General features: G+C 36.5%; 1 long non-coding RNA gene across 1 annotated transcript in view; it reads right to left on the bottom strand.

The window, feature by feature from the left end:
* LOC102751736 overlaps positions 1–5,414 on the bottom strand; it is a 14,686-nt gene extending 9,272 nt beyond the window's left edge. The window contains exon 1 of the long non-coding RNA XR_436033.2: positions 5,354–5,414. This is a non-coding gene — a long non-coding RNA (uncharacterized LOC102751736). The remainder of the gene's footprint in view (positions 1–5,353) is intronic.
* Between the last annotated feature and the right edge of the window lie 969 nt (positions 5,415–6,383).

Raw genomic sequence — 6,383 nt, 5'->3', positions numbered from 1 at the left:
GAGAAATATCACATGATGTCACTCATTTGTGGAATATAATGAACAACATAAACTGATGAATAAAAATAGAACCAGATTCATAGAAGCATCAAACAGACTGTCCAACCTATGTGGGAAAGTGGGGGGGTGAGAGGGTAAGAGATCAACCAAAGGACTTGTATGCATGCATGTGAGCTTACCAACGGACACTGGGAAGTGGGGAGGGGAAGGGAGGAGGGTGTAAGGGCATGTGCTGGGAGGTGGGGGTGGCTGGAGAGAGATCAATGGGGGGAAAGGAGACTTATGTAATACTTTAAACAATAAAGAATTTAAATTAAAATAAATAAATAAAAGTGATTATATAACTGTGCATGCTGCCAGGCAGTACTGGAAATAGCTGGGGACTTGGTAAAGCATATGATTGTCTAAGCACTATGCTATACACCTGAAACTGATACAAACTAATATCGAATGTAAATTGTGATTGAAAAATAAAATAAAAAATAAATGTTGCACTATCCACAAAAAAGTTATTATAACTATTTTTATATGTTCAAAATGTTAAACAAAGACATGGAAGATCTAAAAAGACACAAATTCAACTTCTTAAATTGGAAATTACAATGTTTAATATAAAAAATGTATCATATGATGTTAACAGCAGATTAGATATTGCAGAATAAAAGATTGGTGAGTTTGAAAGACAGAGAGAAAAGAGAATTTTAAAAAATGAACAGAGCATCAGTGAGCTTTGATTAAAAATTTGAAGTACACTATTATACATGCATCAGTGGAGTCTCCAAAAGAAAAAAAGGAGCAATAATAAATATTTGAAAAAATTATCACTTAAAATTTCCCAGATTTGATAAAAATAATAAACTCACAAATCCAAAATACCAATGAATCTCGAAGCACAAGAAACATAAAGAAAACTAGAAACAAAATCAAATTTTAATCAAATTGCTCAAAATCAGGAATAAGGAAAACTGTAAGAGCAGTCAGAGAAAGACGTTATGTGCAGAGGGACAATGATGACAGGAGATTTCTCACTGGAAACAAGCCAATGAGAACCCAGGGAAGCAACATGTTTAAATACTGAAAGAGCCCTAGCCGGTTTTGCTCAGTGGATAGAGCACCGGCCTGCAGACTGAAGGGTCCCGGGTTCTATTCCAGTCGAGGGCACGTATCTTGGTTGGGTTGCAGGCTCCTTTCTGGTCCGGGCCCTGGTCAGGGTGTGTGCAGGAGGCAACCAATTGATGTGTTCTCTCACATCGATGTTTCTCTGTCTTTCCCTCTCTTTTCCACTCTCTCTAAAAATCAGTGTAAAAATATCCTCAAGTGAGGATTAAAAGAATAAAATAAAATACTGAAAGAAAAAAGACAAACAATAACAAGTGATGGCAAGGAAATTGGAACCCTGATACATTGCTGGTAGAAATGCCAAACGATATGGTAATTTTGGAAAGTCTGTAAGTTCATCAAAAAGCTAAACATATACCTAGCAATTCCACTGCCAGAGAAATGAAAGTGGGTGTCCATTCAAAAACTTGTGTGTGAATGTTCATAGCAGCATTATTCACAGTAGCCCAAAAATGGAAATAACCCAATAGTCAACCAATGAATGGATAAACAAAATGTGATGTATCCACACAATGGAAAATTATTTGGCCATAAAAAAGAATGAAGTACTGACATATGCTACAACATGGATAAACCTTAAAAACAAAAAAGACCTGTCTTTCCCTCTCTTTTCCACTCTCTCTAAAAATCAGTGCGGCCTCAAGGGGCCCAGGTTCGATTCCGGTCAAGGGCATGTATCTTGATTGCAGGCACATCCCCAGTAGGGAGTGTGCAGGAGGCAGCTGATCGATGTTTCTCTCTCATCCATGTTTCTAACTCTCTATCCCTCTCGCTTCCTCTCTGTAAAAAATCAATAAAATATTTAAAAAAAGACAAATACAAACAGCCATGTCTTGTATGATTCCATTTATATGAAATATCCAGAGTAGGCAAATTCATAGACTGAGAGTGTATCAGTGGTTACCAGGGGAAGGTGGGCCTGGGGAGTGACTGCTAATGGGAATGAGGTTTCTTTTGGGGGTGATGAAAATGTTCTGGAATCAGATAGTGTTGGTGGATGTGCAACTCTATAAAAACCTCTGAACTGTATACTTTAAAAGGGTGAACTTTAAGGTCTGTAAATTACATACCAACAAAGCTGTCAAAATAAATGATAGAAATACATTGCAAAAGGTATATAAAAGGTGAGAGACAGTGTTACAAATGCTATGCTACATACAAATACACTGTAAAGAAAATCTAACAAATAAATAAAAGGTCAAGATTGTAAAACTGAATAGAAAAGGAAGACCTGACCATCTTCTGCCTACAAGAAACATAACTTAAATCTAAAGACACAAATAGATGAAAAAATTTGAAAAGATATACCATACTAACGCTAATCAAAATATTTTTTTCAACATATTTTTTTCAAGAAAAACAATTTTAAATGTAATAATGTTACATGCAATCAACATTAATATTCCAAGCAGAAGTGGCCCTGGCCGGAGAGGCCCAGTTGGTTAGGGCATCATCCTGTGCACTTAAAGATTGAGGGCTCAATTCCTGTCTGGCCACAGACCCAGGTTTTATGTTCCAACCCCAGTCAGAGTGCATATCGGCGGCAACTGATCGATGTTTCTCTTTCTCCCTCTCCCTTCCTTTCTCTCTCTAGAATCAATGAAAAACAGATCCTTGGGTGAGGATTAAAAGTAAGAAGAAAATCAGAAAGCAGAAGTTGTTATATTACAAACAGGAAAAAGAAAGATTTCAAAGCAAAGGGCATTACTGGGGAAAATACTGTTATTTCATTATGATAAAGAGATCAATTTTTAAAGAGGATGTAACAATCCTAGACATCAATGCACCTAGTAACAGGTTTCAAAATACATGAAGCAAAAATGACAGCATGACAAGGAGAAATAAACAAATTCACAAATTATTGTAGGAGATTTTAATACTCCCATGTGGTTGCCAGAATTTTAAGAGCACCCCAAAATTCTCAACCTTGCTATTGATGCCCTGTATAATTCCTAGACAAGATTGGAATATATGATATTTCATTCCTGTGGTTACATTATGTTATATGGCAAAAATGAAGGATTTTGCACCAATGAGATCACTTGTCAGTTGAGTTAATAAGAGCATTATCCTGAACAGGCCTGACCTAATCAGGTGGGCCCTTCAACATAGGATCTGGAGGTTAAAGATGGAAGAAGTCAGAGACTCTTTGGAAAACCAGGCTGCCACGGGTTCTACAGCTGCACGGAAGTGAATTTTGCCAACAACCACCTGGTTGGGCTTGGAAGGCTGCCAAGCCCCAGAGGAGACCACAGCCCCAGCTGACACCTTGATTGCATTCTTCTGCGACCCTGAGCAAAGGGCCGGCTACATCTTCCCCAGGTTCCTGACTCATGGAAACTGTGAGATAATAAATGTGTGCTGTCTTAAGCCCATTTTTTGGTAATTTGTTATGCTGCAAAAACGATATACCCTCTCTCGGTAAGTAAAGAAATATAGGCAGAAAATCAGGCAGAATATAGAAGATTTGAACAACACTATTGAGCAACCTGACCTGACTGACATTTATAGAACACCAGACAACAGCAGAGTATGCATGCTATATGAGTGTTCAAGAACTGTTTACCAAGATGAAAAAATTAGGGGGAGTGATTTTACCAGAATATTGCAAAACACCAAAAAAGACTGAGCAATTAGAGCTTCACAAAGTTTTAGGTAAATGAACAACCAAATGAGACTTAATTATTGTATTTAAATATTTTAAAATGCAGCTACTATAGAAGATAATGAGCTTCTATTGCGGGAACAGAAACAGGACTGTTATACTATCAAATTTTTCCCTATAAGCTGACAAAAAGAAGCTGTCTCCTAGCCTGATGGCAATGAAAGACAGAAGATGAATCATTGCTTGTGGAAAGCAATTTATTTAGTCACTTCGGACTGCTGTTATTTATTACTTGTCAGCACATGCTGTTTGTTCGATTAAACATAAAAATCTGAAGTTCTCTTTTCTTTCCTACCCCCCATCTTAAATTAAAAAAAAGATACAGATTTAAAACATTAACAGAACATCTTAAGCTTCTTGTGTTTCCACGATGTCACTTCGGTGCTGTTTATTAAACATTCTGCCACAAATGAAAGATTATTCATTGCTTTGATAAGTCAAATTTAAATGCTTATAGGGACTAGATATGGAAATATAATTTGGGAGCTCTCCTCCCAAACACAAACATTTCAAACAGGGCACTCAGAAAAGTGTTCATTGATTGCAACACTGCACTGAATTGTGAGGAAGCCAGAGGCGGGAAACTCATGGTGAACAAAAAGTTCCATTTCTTGACTGCAACGCAACTGAACCATTTCAGATAAGTTATAATACTAACATTTGTCATATACAGAGTATATATTTTGTTTTGACCGCACCACAAGATTCTCACCATTTAACTGCAATCAACCTTAAAAAAAACAAAAACAAAAAAACTTGTTCATATAAAAGCATTGCCATAAAAAAAAAAAACACACACACAAAAAAAACACGATATTTGGAGAATCTGCCAAGAGAGTAATATAAGCAACGTATGTCAAGTAAATGCGCCACCTAGACCTGCCAAGCATAAAAGCCTGCTCTCCTTAATTCTGTTTCTCACTGATTTATTCAGTAACTCAAGAAAAGAAGCCGTCTACCCGCCTCACACCAAAACAACTTTTTTTTTACGCATTTTACAATAAAACGTCTTTGCACACAATTGCACGTGGTACTTACAGACTGGCTCATCATTAGACACATCAATTACCATACTGAAGTGTCGCACTTGGAGCAAACAAAATCCTGTTGTGATACTATTTGCCTCTGCACTGGACAGTCTCTAAGGACCAGCCACTATCACTTCTCTCACGCGAGCTGTCATTTCTCCCTATTGGCGGTGCCTCCTCCACACATCTCCCACTGCTCCGCATCCTCTGAGCGTAAGTGATCAGCGACCACAGTTCATACACAATTCTAAGATACTGACACTTTATAATTTCTTGATTATACATACTAGATTGTGATATCATAAATACATCAACCAATGGTTTTCATATTTGTGCAAATGCTTTTCCTCCGCAATTGTTTGCTTTTTACCTTTCTCCTCTTTATAGTCTTGCCAACACTGAGTATCTCGTGTGTGTGTGTGTGTGTGTGTGTGTGTGTGTACACGCGCCCGGGTGCATACGCCTGTGTGTACTCCTAATTTATCAACAGATAATAAGTATTAGAGAAAAGGAAAGAAAGTTAGAGGTTAAATCTACATACTGAAATTCTTCTCTATACCTCCTCTTTTGTCCAAGTTATCTGCAGTACATGTATAATGCTGCAAATGAGAAAGAAAAATATTAGGAATTAGGAAACAAAGCTCTTCTTAAAAAAACCTCTGAACTCCAAATCATCTAGAGGAAGAGAATTCATATTTGAGTGGAATGTGCAATTATTATAGGGAATGATGAAAGGAGGTGGCATAATATAAAACTTTAATCTTTTCTTGTAATGAAAAATACTAATCCAATAATAAATTTTTTGCAAAGTCATATGCAATAAACATGTTGGCATTTTGAACTAGACCTTCAATAGCCCCTTTAATCAGAAATTCTATTTCCCTGGTTTACTATTATAAATTTTCAGTTATCTACACTAAAAGTGAAAAACAGGTTTTTAAACAACGTACTTTTGACATTTTAAAAAAATTTTTAAGTGTACAGGTTCAGAATACAACAAAGAATAAAAAACTTTATCTCAAATAATAATCGGTTAGGGAAGAAAGTGCCGGACAGGAAAATAGAAGAACAGCAAAAGAAAGAGTTAATAGTGAGGTGGAAGAGAAAGGGAAAAAAAGACCAAAATTTTTAATAAAAAAGTTGGTCACATTGATTGATGCAGAATATGCATTTGACAAAGTCCAACACCCTTTCTTAATAAAAACTCTCAGCAGAGTGGGAATAGAGGGATCATACCTCAACATAATAAAAGCCATATATGACAAACCACAACATTATACTCAATGAGCAAAAACTAAAACCATTTCCCCTAAGAACAGGAACAAGACATGTATGCCCACTTTCCCATTCCTGTTCGACATAGTACTGGAAATGCCAGCCAAAGCCATCAGACAAGAAGAAGAAATAAAAGGCATCCAAATTGGAAAAGAAGAAGTAAAATTGTCATTATTCTCAGATGACATGATACTGTACTTAGAAAACCCTAAAGACTCCATCAAAAATTTATTAGACCTAATAAATGAATTTGGCAATGTAGCAGGATACAAAATTAATGCCAAGAATCTATGGCA

This window comes from Myotis davidii, unplaced genomic scaffold (genome assembly GCF_000327345.1).
Source record: "Myotis davidii unplaced genomic scaffold, ASM32734v1 scaffold325, whole genome shotgun sequence".
Lineage (NCBI taxonomy): Eukaryota > Metazoa > Chordata > Mammalia > Chiroptera > Vespertilionidae > Myotis > Myotis davidii.
This window is presented reverse-complemented; position numbering and strand designations above follow the sequence as displayed.